This window comes from Eumetopias jubatus, unplaced genomic scaffold (assembly GCF_037043125.1).
Source record: "Eumetopias jubatus isolate StellerSeaLion01/CBP00866 unplaced genomic scaffold, mEumJub1_p1.0 scaffold_10, whole genome shotgun sequence".
Taxonomy (NCBI): domain Eukaryota; kingdom Metazoa; phylum Chordata; class Mammalia; order Carnivora; family Otariidae; genus Eumetopias; species Eumetopias jubatus.
Window position 1 is genome coordinate 104234742 of NW_028274816.1, and position 13222 is coordinate 104247963.

The following is a 13222-nucleotide window of genomic DNA, read 5'->3' on the forward strand; positions in this document are numbered from 1 at the left end:
TCTCCCCCTGCTTTTTTGTTTATAACATCCTAGTGAGTGTGAAGTAGTATCTCATTGTGGTTTTGTTTTGTATTTCCATTATGACTAATGATGCTGAGCATCTTTTCATGTGCCTTTGACTGTGTATTCAAATTATTTAACATTTTTATTTATTTTTTATTTTTTAAATGTTTTATTTATTTATTCATGAGAGTCAGAGAGAGAGAGAGAGGCAGAGGCAGAGGGAGAAGCAGGCTCCCCGCCGAGCAGGGAGCCCGATGCGGGACTTGATCCCAGGACCCTGGGATCATGACCTGAGCCGAAGGCAGACGCCTAACAACTGAGCCACCCAGGAGCACCCATGCTTTGTAGTGTTTGATTGAAAACAGAACATCTTGAATATTAAAATGTGGCAGCTCTAGGGTGCCTGGGTGGCTCAGTCATTAAGCGTCTGCCTTCAGCTCAGGTCATGATCCCAGGGTCCTGGGACCGAGTCCCACATCGGGCTCCCTGCTCGGCGGGAAGCCTGCTTCTCCCTCTCCCACTCCCCCTGCTTGTGTTCCCTCTCTCGCTGTGTCTCTCTCTGTCAAATAAATAAATAAAATCTTTAAAAGAAAATGTGGCAACTCTATAAATCATATTCTCTCCCCTCCAGGGTTTGTTGATCCTGCTTATTGTAGTATTGTTTGTTGAGTGTCTTTTCTGAACGAATTCTGTCAATTCTGCATTCTTTGCCATGTGTAGCCACTGAAATGTCTATTCCATTAATGGAGTAGTCAGCTAACAATTATACAGAGATTTCCTTAAACACCTGGAACCAAACATTTTCAGTCTTTGCTGAGAGGCTCTTTGTATATGTTGGGACATGCCTGCAACACTCGGCCAGACAGTTCACAGTTATGCCTTAGCCTTCCCTGCTTTTGCACACCCTTAAGAACAGCCAGACGTGACAGCTTAGGGACTTCTCAGGTCTTTCCTGAGCATGTATGCGACTTCTCAGGTCTTTCCTGAGCGTGTATGCGACCCGGGGCATGCATGGGGCCTTTAGATTTCCAGGAATAGCTGGGCACGGTGGCGCACGCCTCTAGTCCCAGCTACTTAGGAGGCTGAGGCAGGAGGATCGCTTGAGCCCAGGAGTTCTGGGCTGTAGTGCCCTATGCTGATCGGGTGTCCGCACTAAGTTCGGCATCAATATGGTGACCTCCTGGGAGCAGGGGACCACCAGGTTGCCTAAGGAGGGGTGAACTGGCCCAGGTTGGAAACAGAGCAGGTCAAAACTCCCGTGCCGATCAGTAGATTCCCAGGAATATGCTGGGGCTTTTTAACACCCTTATGGCCATCTCTTTTTCTGGTCCTTTCCTCCCTAGCTCTTTGCTTAGTCGGCTGTTGGCTCTGTTATCTGTTCCTGTGATTAAAACATTTGCCTATAAATGTTTTGGACAAAGTGGGATAGTTTCTTTAGTACTAGGTTCCTTTCAAGTCCAGCAAAATAAAGCCAAACCTTTTGAGCCAGTCTTCCAGGGAGCTACAAACAGGTGAAGACAAATAATTGCAACACTAGCTTAGTGAGTTAAAAGACAGTCAACACAGTATATAAAATTTAAGCTCTATAATAGAACTATAAACAATGTGCTGTGGATTATAGGGAAGCAAGAGAACTTCTCTACTTACAGAATATTGGGATTTCTGAAGTAGTCTCAAATAAAGCATCTGCCTTATCCTTGCCAAAGTTCTAGACAAATGCAGAAAACAGGAGTGGCAGATAGGGGCCAAAATATCACTTATATTACTACGAGAGACTAGGTTGGAGGATACAGTTTTCAGTGTATGAATCAAATTTTGCCTATTAACTTAAGTTCTTTCGGTAGACCCTCCTGGTTCCAGGCAGTGCTGTGCTGGATTAAGCCTTCCCACACAGGGGAGAGTCTGTCCCTAAAGAAGTTGAGAATGTTCGCTCCAGACCTTGAAAAGGTAGAAACACAGATGAGCCAAGTTTGCTCTTCATGCTTCTAAGATTAACCAGTCAGGTAGGTTCAGATAAGTTTTTCCATCTCTATCAGTAAAGAAGTACAGAGAAGCCAGGGGTGGGTTTAGAAAAACGTTCTTCCTCATGGAAACCTGAAGTGGGAGACATTCCTCTGTAACAGAGAGGATCAACGAAGCTTTCATGAAGGATATGAAATTGGAGCAGAGCATTTTTTTTTAAAGATTTTTTTTCTTTTAGAGAGAGAGCATGAGCAGGGGAGGGGCAGAGGGAGAGGGAGAGAGAGAATCTTAAGCAGACTCCACACTGAGCGCGGAGCCCATCGAGGGGATAGATCTCATGACCTTGAGATCACGATCTCAGTCAAAACCAAGTGTCAGACGTTTAACCAACTGTACCACCCAGTCACCCCTGGAGCAGAGCATTAAAAATGGATAGATTTCTAGGTAGAAGATAAAAAGCCAGAGAGATGAGAAAATAGAGGCTCTCTTTGAAAACAAGAGGTAGTCTAATTTAACTGAGCATTTGAGTTCTTGATTTCAATTGTGTTATCCTTTGGGAGTTAATTATCAAACGTAAACATTTAGCCCTTGAACAGTAGTTGATTCATTTTCAAGGTTATTTGACTTGAAAGATTACAAACATCACCTCTTTCTGGTTTTAAGACAGCAAAGTAAAATTATTTCCAGGCTCATTTGAAAAATCACATAAAAACAGGAATATTATACACATCTGTAATCCTGCTTGTATAGGAAGAGGAAAAGCAGAAAGACATAGTGAGGAGAGGAAGGTCAAACCCAAATGCCTATACAGGAGAATACTGGCAAGAGGCAGATGATGATTCGTTTGCAGGACAGCTGCCTGAGAAACTCAGAGCATGGAAGTATTGTATACCAGATGGAGGTTGAGAACAGGGGGGTTGTCTGAAAGTCTGTACTGGGAGATGGATCCCTCTGTGCCCCCTTCCCTCCTCTCAGTATTTATCCCCTTCACTCTGAGGAGTTGGACAGCTGTCATCAGCCTTACAGAAATCAGGAGATTATTCTTTGGAGGAATTGAATTTGAGAACTTCCGGACCTAGGAACCCAAGCCCAGAGGAGAATGGGGCTGATCAGCTACACTGAATGTGGGAAGTTCCCAGTCTGCTTCCCTCACCTAGTTCCAGAATTCTGTCACCTAGGTAAAAGATTGGAAAATCTTCCTCCTATTAAGAGAATGACCCCAAAAGAAAAGATAGCTGAATTTAATAATTTTGCTTATATATCAATAGGTTCATGCCTATCAGTGTCGGGTTTTTGTTTTTGTTTTTTTTTTTTTTGACAGAGAGCACAAGTAGGCAGAACGGCAGGCAGAGGAAGATGGAGACACAGGCTCTCCGCTGAGCAGGGAGCCTGATGTGGGGCTCCATCCCAGGACCCTGGGATCATGACCTGAGCCGAAGGCAGACACTTCATCAACCTAGCCACCCAGGCGCCCCATCAGTGTTGATTTAAGAACAAAAAAAACAAAAAAAAACCCATAAGCATGTTTTTGTTCATTCTTCACGTTGATGGCAGACAACTGCATGAAGTCATTCATGACCAAACTATTTATAGAACTGCCCCATAGAACAAAAGTTCTCGGAAATCTATGAAAGCCTTAGATTAATAAAGTGGAAAAAAAAATTTTTTTTAAGTAGGCTCCATGCCCAATATGGGGCTTGAACTCACAACCCTGAGATCAAGAGTCACACATTCCACTGACTAAGCTGGCCAGGCGCCCCTAAAATGGAAAAAAAAATTTTTTTTGAGAGGGAGGGGTCTAACTAGTAAAAGGTTGCCAATATTATTTTAGAAAACATATCATATGCTATTGATATTTTAAAGCAAAGTACAGATTAACTTACACCAAATATGAAGGATATAATCCCAACATTCAACAAGGCATGTAAATTTGTGAAAAATCTCATTGTCTTAACTTTTTTCATTTTGCCTTGGAGTCACCACTGGTTTGGGGAGATAGGATCAAGCATACTGCCAAAGAATGGAGTTATCAAGCTTATGATCTGGGTTAAGTCCTCCTTGGATCATACATACAGTAATGACACTGGCCTGTTTTTTCCCTTTAGTCTGTATTAATTTTAATTTTGTTTTAGTACATTCTGTAATCCTTAGGTAAAGTACATTTCTTTATTTCTGTTGGTTCTGCTTTTGGTTTCTTTATTCCTTTTTTTTTTAATTTCCAGCTTTATTGAGATGTACTTGACATATAAACATATAAGTTTCAGGCATACAGTGTGAAGATTTGGTATATATATATTTTGCAAAATGATTACCACAGTAAGGTTAGTTAACACATCCGTCACCGCACAGAGTTAACTTTTGTGTGTGGTGAAAATGTTCAAGATTTACTCTCTCAACGACTTTCAAGTATGCAATACAGTAATGTTAACTGTAGTCACCATGCTGTGCATTAGATTTGCAGAACTTACTCATTTTGTAACTGGAAGTTTGTACACTTTGATCACCTTCACCAATTTCCTCCACCCCTCAAAACCCCAGCAACCACTACATTTAAGTGAGATTATACAGTATTTATCTTTCTTTGACTCATTTTACTTAGCATAATGCCCTTACCCATTTTGTTATAAAAAGTAGGATTTCCTTCTTTTTTATAATTGAATAATATTCCTGTGTGTGTGTGTGTGTGTGTACCCAGAAGAGGATTGCTAGATTATATGGTGGTTCCATTTTAAGTTTTTGAGGAACCTCCGTACAGTTTTTTCATACTGTTAGTTGCTGCACCAATTTACATTTCCACCAAGAATACACAAGGATTTCCTTTTTTTTTTCACATTCTCACCAGCACTTATTAGCTTATGTCTTTTTAATAATAGCCATTCTAAAAGGTGTGAGGGCTATATCATTGTAGTTTTGATTTGCATTTCCTTGATGATTAGTGATGTTGAACACCTTTTCATACACTTGCTGGTCATTTATATATCTTCTTTGGAACAGTGTCTGTTAGGGTCCTGTGCCCATTTTTAAATTGGGTTATTTGCTTTTTTACTGTTGTTGTGTGAGTTCCTTATATATTTTATATATTAACCCCTTATCAGATAAGTGATTTGCAAAAAATTTTCCTGTTCTGTAGGTTACCTTTCCATTTTGTTGATCATTTCCTTTGCAGTATAGAAGCTTTTTGTTTTTTATTAAGAAAAGCCCCAGTGTGGGGCTTGAACTCATGACCATGAGGTCAAGAGTTTCATGCTGTACTGACTGAGCCAGCTAGATGCCCCTAGAAGCTTTTAGTTTGATGTAGTCCCACCTGTTTTTTGTTTTTGTTTTGTTTTTGAGAGAGCATGTGCACTTGAGGGGATTGGGCAGAGGGAGAGAGAGAGAGAGAATCTTCAGCAGGCTCCACGCCCAGCATGGAGCACAATGCAAGGCTCGATCTCATGACTCTGAGATCATGACCTGAGGGGAAATCAAGAATCAGACTTAGGGTACCTGGGTGGCTCAGTTGGTCAAGCGACTGCCTTCGGCTCAGGTCATGATCCTGGAGTCCCGGGATCGAGTCCCACATCGGGCTCCCTGCTCAGCAGGGAGTCTGCTTCTCCCTCTGACCCTTCTCCCTCTCGTGCTCTCTATCTCTCATTCTCTCTCTCTCAAATAAATAAATAAAATCTTTAAAAAAATAAAAATAAATGTTTAAAAAAATAAAAAATAAAAAAAAAGAATCAGACTTAACCGACTAAGCCACCCAAGCGCCCTGTTATAGTCCCACTTGTTAATTTTTACTTTCCTTGCTTGTACTTTTGGTGTTCTATCCAGAAAAATCATTGCCAAGACCATTGTCAACATTTTCATGATGTTTTCTTTTTTTTTTTTTAAAGATTTTATTTATTTGAGAGAGAATGAGAGAGAGAGAGTACATGAGACGGGGGAAGGTCAGAGGGAGAAGCAGACTCTCTGCCGAGCGGGGAGCCCAATGCGGGACTCGATCCCGGGACTCCAGGATCATGACCTGAGCCGAAGGCAGTCGCTTAACCAACTGAGCCACCCAGGCGCCCTTCATGATGTTTTCTTGTAGGAGTTTAACAGTTTGAGGTATTACGTTTATTTCAGTCTTTAATCCATTTTGAGTTCATTTTTCTCAGTGGTGTAAGATAGAGGTCCAGCTTCATTCTTTTGCATGTGAATATCCAGTTTTCCCAGCACCATTTATTAAAGAGACTATCTTTTTCCGATTGAGTATTCTTGGGTCCCTTTTCAAATATTAGTTGACCATATATGCGTGGGTTTATTTCAGGGCTCTTGATTCTGTTCTTTTGGTGTATGTGTCTGTTTTTATGCCAGTGCCATACTATTTTGATTACTATAACTTTATAATGTGGTTTCAAATCAGGAAGGGTGATGACTCCAGCTTTGTTCTTAAGATTGCTTTGGCTGGGGCGCCTGGGTGGCTCAGTCGTTAAGTGTCTACCTTCAGCTCAGGTCATGATCCCAGGGTCCTGGGATTGAGCCCCACATCAGGCTCCCTGCTCCACGGGAAGCCTGCTTCTCCCTCTCCCACTCTCCCGAGAGGGAACACAAGCAGGGGGAGTGGGAGAGGGAGAAGCAGGCTCCCCACTGAGCAGGGAGCCCAATGCGGGGCTCGCTCGATCCCAGGACCCTGGGATCATGACCTGAGCCGAAGGCAGATGCTTAATGACTGAGCCACCCAGGCGCCCCTAAATAAAATCTTTAAAAAAAAATTGCTTTGGCTGTTTGGGGTCTTTTGTAGTGGCATATGAATTTTAGGATTTTTTTCTATTTCTGTGAAAGAATGCTGTTGGAATTTTGATAGGGATTGTATTGAATCTATAGATTACTTTGGGTAGTATGGACATTCTTAACACTGTTAATTCTTACAATCCATGAACATGGGTTTTCTATTTGTGTCTTCAATTTTTTTCATCAATATCTTACAGTTTTTAGTGTACAGATCTTTCACCTCCTTGGTTACATTTATTGTTAAGTATTATTTTTGATGTGGTTGTAAATAGGATTGTTTTCTTTATTAAGATTTTGTATATATAAGATCATGTCCTCTGCAGAGAGTTTTACTTCTTCCTTCTGATTTGTATGCTTTTTTATTTCTTTTTCTTGCTAAATTACTCTGATTAGGACTTCCAGTATTATGCTGAGTAGGAGTGGTGAGAGTGGGGGCACCCTTGTCTTGTGTTTTATTTTAGAGAATAAGCTTTCACCTGTTCACTGTTGTGTGATATTAGCTGTGGGCTTGTTGTATATGGTGTTTATTATGTTGAAGTATATTCTATCCATATCTGATTTGTTGACAGTTTTTATCATGAAAGGATATCGAATTTTGTCCAGTGTTGTTTCTGTATTTGTTGAGGTTGATCATATTTTTATCTTTCATTCTATTAATATGGCATATTAATGTGGTATATCACATTGACTGATGGTATGTTGAACTATCATTGCATCCAGGAATAAATCTTCCTTGATCATCGTGTATGATTCTTTTAATGTGCTGTTGAATTTGGTTTGCTATTTTGTTGAGAATTTTTGTATCTACATTCATCAGGGATATTAGCCTATAGTTTTCTTACAGTTTCCTTATCTGGCTTTGGTAACTGGATAATACTGGCTTCCTGAAGTGGTTTTGGGAGTATTTTCTCCTCTTCAGTTTGTTGGGAAGAGTTTGAGAAGGATTGACATTAATTCTTCTTTAAATGCTTCCTGGAATTTACCAGTGAAACCATCTGGCCTTGGGCTTTTATTTCAGAGGAGGTTTTTAGTTACTGATCCAATCTCCTTATTAGTTATTGGTATGTTCAGATTTTCTACCTTTTTGTGATTCAGTCATGGAACTGTTAAAAAATAAGCCGATACACATTAAAGTTTTGTATAGTTTATTTGAGGAAACATTGATCCAAATCACAGAGTACCAACCCAGATGATGTTTTAGAAGTGCTCCACAGGACTAGAGGCAAGTTTTATAGATAAGATGCAGAAGAAAAGTAGAGAAATTATTTGATTGTCTGTCTTTTAAATGGTTGCCTTATTTGAGATTTTTCTTCTGTTTGATTTTTTTTTCCTTCAGATTCCATTGCATTGACTGTGGTTTAGGTCTTGGTTTGCGTACAGAGGCCACTGAGGTTTTGGTTTCCATATCAAGGCATTGGAGCCACCTCTGTCTAATGGCCTTCTTGTTGAATTACTTTAACACTGTCATGTTTCTAGGAATGTATCCATTTCTTTTAGGTAGTCCAGGTTGTCAGGGTATAATTGTTCATAGTAGTCTCATGATCCTTTGTATTTTTTTGCTATCATTTGTAATGTTTCCTCTTTCATTTATAATTTTATTTGAGTCCTCTTTTTTCCCTTGGTTAGTCTGGCTATGGGTTTCTCAGTTTCATTTATCCTTTCAAAGAACCGGCTCTTAGTTTCATTTGTCTTTTTTATTGGTTTCCTTTACTTCTGCTCTAATCTTTATTATTTCCTTTTAAGTTTCTGCTTAATTTTTTACTTCTTTTTCTAGTTTCTTCGGGTGTAATGTTTGCTTGTTTATTTGAGATCTTTATTCTTAAGATAGGTATTTATAGCTATAAGCTTTCCTCTTAGAATTGCTTTTGCTGCATTCCATACGTTGCGGTATGTTGTTTCTATTTGTTTGTCTCAAAATAGTTTTTGATTTCCCTTTTGATCTCTTCTTTGATCCAGTTGTTCAATAGTGTGTTAATTTGCATGCATTTTGTGAAATTTCTGATTTTCCTCTTGTGACTGGTTTTTAGTTTCATACTTGTTATATTATGATTTATAATAAATAAATGTTGCTCTTTGTCCACAATTCTTGGCTCACAACTCCCCAAACCCTTGGAATTTCCTAAATGATAAGAGCAATAGAAACTTATTTTGTTATAATATTCCATCTTTTGTCCTCAGTTTAGAGCCATAAAGGTGAAATGTCATCTTGTTACTCAATAACAAGCCTCTTTAACCACACCTGCTTTTATTTTAATAAAGTGACTTTTGGAAAGCCTCTAATAAGCCTCTAAGGATGGAGGCTGGTTGCCAAGGAAACAGCCATGACTAGAGGGTTGGAACTTTCAGTCCCATTCCTCTACTCCCCCAGCCCCAAGAAGACAGAGGGGCTGCGAGTTCACTCACTTGCAGATGGCCAGTGATTTAAACAATCATGCCTATATATGAAGCCTCCATAAAAATTCAGAATGATGAGATGCAGAGATCTTCCATGTGGTGGCATCACATACCAGGAGGGTGGCACACCCCAGTTCTTATGGGGACAGTAGTAGCTCCTGTGCTCAGAACTGTTTTGGACCGCATCCTATTTTCCTCTTCATCTGGCTGTTCTTCTGTATCTGTACAATAAATTGGCAAATGCAAGTTAATGTTTCTCTGGGTTCTGTGAGCCTCTCAAGCAAATAAGTTGAACCTGAGGAGGGATGGGAACTACCAATTTATAGCCAGTTAGACACACAGGTAACAACCTAGGTTTACAATTGGCATCTCAAGTGGGGAATCTTGTGGGACTAAGCCCTCAACCTATGGGATATGATACTGTCTCCTGTAGATAGTGTCAGAATTGAGTTAAATTTGTAGGATACCCAGTTAGTGTCTGCTACGGATTGGAGAATTACTTGATGGTGTTGGAAAACACACATCGGAATACCATTGTGATCACAAAAAATTACACTTGATATAATGTCTGTCTTACTGAATTTTTTGAGATTTGTTTGTGCCCTAGCATGTTAGGTCCTGGAGAATTTTTTTTCTTTAATTAATTTTTTTTTTGAGAGTATATGCATGAGCATGCAGTATGCGTGGGGAAGGGGAGGGGGAGAGGGAAAGAATCTTAAGCAGACTCGGGGCACCTGGGTGGCTCAGTTGGTTAAGCGACTGCCTTCGGCTCAGGTCATGATCCTGGAGTCCCGGGATCGAGTTCCGCATCGGGCTCCCTGCTCAGTGGGGAGTCTGCTTCTCCCCCTGACCCTCTTCCCTCTCGTGCTCTCTATCTCTCATTCTCTCTCTCTCAAATAAATAAATAAAATCTTTAAAAAAAAAAAAAGGAATCTTAAGCAGACTCTGGTGCTGAGGGTGGAGCCCAAAAGGAGGGATGCTGAATCTCAAAACCCTGAGATCATGGTCTGAGCTGAAATCAAGGAGTCTGATGACACTTAAGTGACTGAGCCACCCAGGTGCCCCGTCCTGGGGAATTTTTTATGTGCACTTGAGAAGAACGTGTATTCTGCTGCTGTTGGATGGAATGTTCTGTATATGTCTCTTAGGTCCATTTGGTCTACAGTGTTGTTCAAATCTTCTGTTTCCTTATTGATTCCCTGTCTGGCAGTTCTGTTGTTGAGAGTAGAAATAAAATTGCTGTTTATTTCTCCCTTTAGTTCTGTTACTATTTGTTTTATATATTTAGGTGCATAAATATTTACAATTGTTTTATCCTGTTGAATTGACCCCTTTATCATTACGTAATAATGATATTACATAATGTATAATACTATATAATAATGATATATAATACCTTCATCTGTTTCTTTTTTTAAAGATTTTATTATTATTATTTTAAAGATTTTATTTATTTGTCAGAGCGAGCGAGCACACAAGCAGGGGCAATAGCAGGCAGAGGGAGAAGCGGGCTCCCCACTGAGCAAGGAACCCAGTTTGGGACTCGAACCCAGGGTCCTGGGATCAGGACCTGAGCCAAAGGCAGATGCTCAACCAACTGAGCCACCCAGTGCCCTAAGCCATATTTGTCTTAATACAAATTGCCTTCATTCTTCTAGGTTGGCTATCTGGAATAATATAGAACTACTTGATTCTAAAGGACAATTCTTCAGATATTTGATAGCAGCTGTAATGTTCTTCCATTCAAGACTTTGAATATTCCTTTTATTATTACCATTTTCCCTGAGACTTAGTTTGGAACCTCTCAATATCCAAGGTCCGTCTTCTTTTTTTTTTAAAGATTTTATTTATTTATTTCAGAGAGAGAGAGAATGAGAGACAGAAAGCACGAGGGGGAAGGGGGTCAGAGGGAGAAGCAGACTCCCCGCCGAGCAGGGAGCCCGATGCGGGACTCGATCCCGGGACTCCAGGATCATGACCTGAGCCGAAGGCAGTCGCCTAACCAACTGAGCCACCCAGGCGCCCCAAGGTCCGTCTTCTAAATGATATTTAGTCAGTTTCCTTTCTCACAGGTGACATTAGAGTTCTTGACAACCATTCAGAATATACAGTAGGGTAGTTTTCTTGCTTGATCTAGTCCTTATGCTTCCCATTAATGTATCCTAGGATTATAGTTTTTTTCTTTTAAAATTTGTTCTAGGAAGTCACATAAATGACTCATAGTAAATTAAAACTGTCTAAATTTTTTTTGTGTGTGAAACCAGGCTTCCTGCTTTGTATTTATGTAACTGGTAATTGCCTGATGTAAATGACAGATTTTTTGACTTATCCCTATTTAGTTTCCTCTTGATACTGTCCTTTAGAAATCATAAATCATATTGAATCCTGATTCTGTTACCAAAGGTATTATTTATCCTCATGGGTTTTCTGGTCTCCACAAGTTTAGTAAATATGCTTAATGAATTTATCCAAGACATCTAAAACTAGTGCATGAGAATTTTGATCAAACTTGGGCGTTTGAGAGTACATGTATTTCCTTTCCTCTTCAAATAGTACTAAAATTACAGTAAAGGAATAAAAAGAGGCATAAGACCCCAGGGACAAGAATGAGTAGAAGAAGAAACCACCATAGATGCAAAATTTCAACTATTTTTTAGAAGATAAAAAATGGATAGAAGAATGTTAAGTGATTGGAGGAAGATACACCCTGGGTTGTCTGCAGAGACAAGCAAATGAGTTTATCCAACACAACCTCCCCAGAGACTCAACATTTGGTGGCAAAATGTCTCTGAAAAGACAAGGATGAGGATTGAGATTAAAAGTAGGTAATGTTAAAACAAAACAAAAGAAAAACAAAAACGTAGGTAATATTTCAAAGTCTTACATGAAGTGGTTGAGTCATGCAAACTACTTCTTCCTCCTCTAGGAAACTGGGGATTTTTTTCTCCAAGAAAATGGAAGCTGAGGGTTCTGGATCTGGGAACATCAGATGCATGAAGAGGATAGGGGTTTGGAGCCAAGGAGTTAAATGAAAATCTGCATACAGACTGGTGGGTCTTGGAAATAAAAATGAGCTTCCATTTAGCTTCTTAATGTCATGAATAGGAATGGACAACCAAGGAATAACCAGTTAGTTGTGAGGAAAGCCTCTAAAATAAGAGGCCAGGGGTGCCTGGCTGGCACAGTTGGTTGAGCGGCTGACTCTTGGTTTTTGGCTCAGGATCGTGAGATCGGCACAGAGTCTGCTTAAGACTTTCTCTCCCTCTGCCCCTACCCTCGCATGTACTCGTGCTCTCTTTCAAAATAAATAAATATTTTAAAATAAAATGAGAGGCCAAACAAATGAGACAAGGTAGAGAGCAAAGGGGAGAAAACTGGGGGTGGAGGGGGAAGAGAGTTTTAATCTCTAAAATGAAATGTTGCATCTTTAAAGGAACAGGATGTTATTTTGAAAATCTTGCAACAAATAAATAATCTTTACAAATAAAAAAATATAACTATACCCCCCTCCAAATAGTGGAAAGATTATAGATGAAGCAATTTCCTAGGAATTAGAACAAAAAGATTAAAGGAGGGAAATAGGAGAAAATGATTTTTTTTAAAGATTTTATTTATTTGAGGCAGAAAAAGAGAGCATGAGAGAGAGAACACGAGCAGGGGGAAGGGCAGAGGGAGAAGCAGGCTCCCTGCTGAGTAGGGAGCCCAACCGAAGCTCAGTCCCAGAATCCTGGGATCATGACCTGAGCCAAAGGCAGATGCTTAACCAACCAAGCCACCCAGGCGCCCCAAGAGAGAAATAATTTTTAAAATTAAAGATAGACCAGGAGGTCCAATAATTGACTAATTGAAATTCAGATATGAGCGGAGAGAGAAAATAGAAATAATGCCCAAAAAATCTACAAAGTGTTTTCCAAGTCATAGATTGGTAAATTGTTTTGTTTTTTAAAGATTTTTATTTATTTATTGAGAGAGAGAGGATGGTAGAGAGAGAGCATGAGAGGGAAGAAGGTCAGAGGGAGAAGCAGACTCTCTGCTGAGCAGGGAGCCTGATGCGGGACTTGATCCTGGGACTCCAGGATCATGACCTGAGCTGAAGGCAGTTGCTTAACCA

The 13222-nt window shown here is 40.0% G+C and overlaps 1 protein-coding gene and 1 non-coding gene across 7 annotated transcripts in view; both read left to right on the plus strand.

Moving 5' to 3' along the window:
* The window catches only part of FBXL20 (F-box and leucine rich repeat protein 20), a 105824-nt gene that overhangs the window by 22132 nt on the left and 70470 nt on the right, over nucleotides 1-13222 (plus strand). The gene's annotated exons all lie outside the window — the stretch shown is intronic.
* On the plus strand, nucleotides 1041-1326 carry LOC148163461 (signal recognition particle RNA). Its single transcript, XR_015769397.1, has one exon.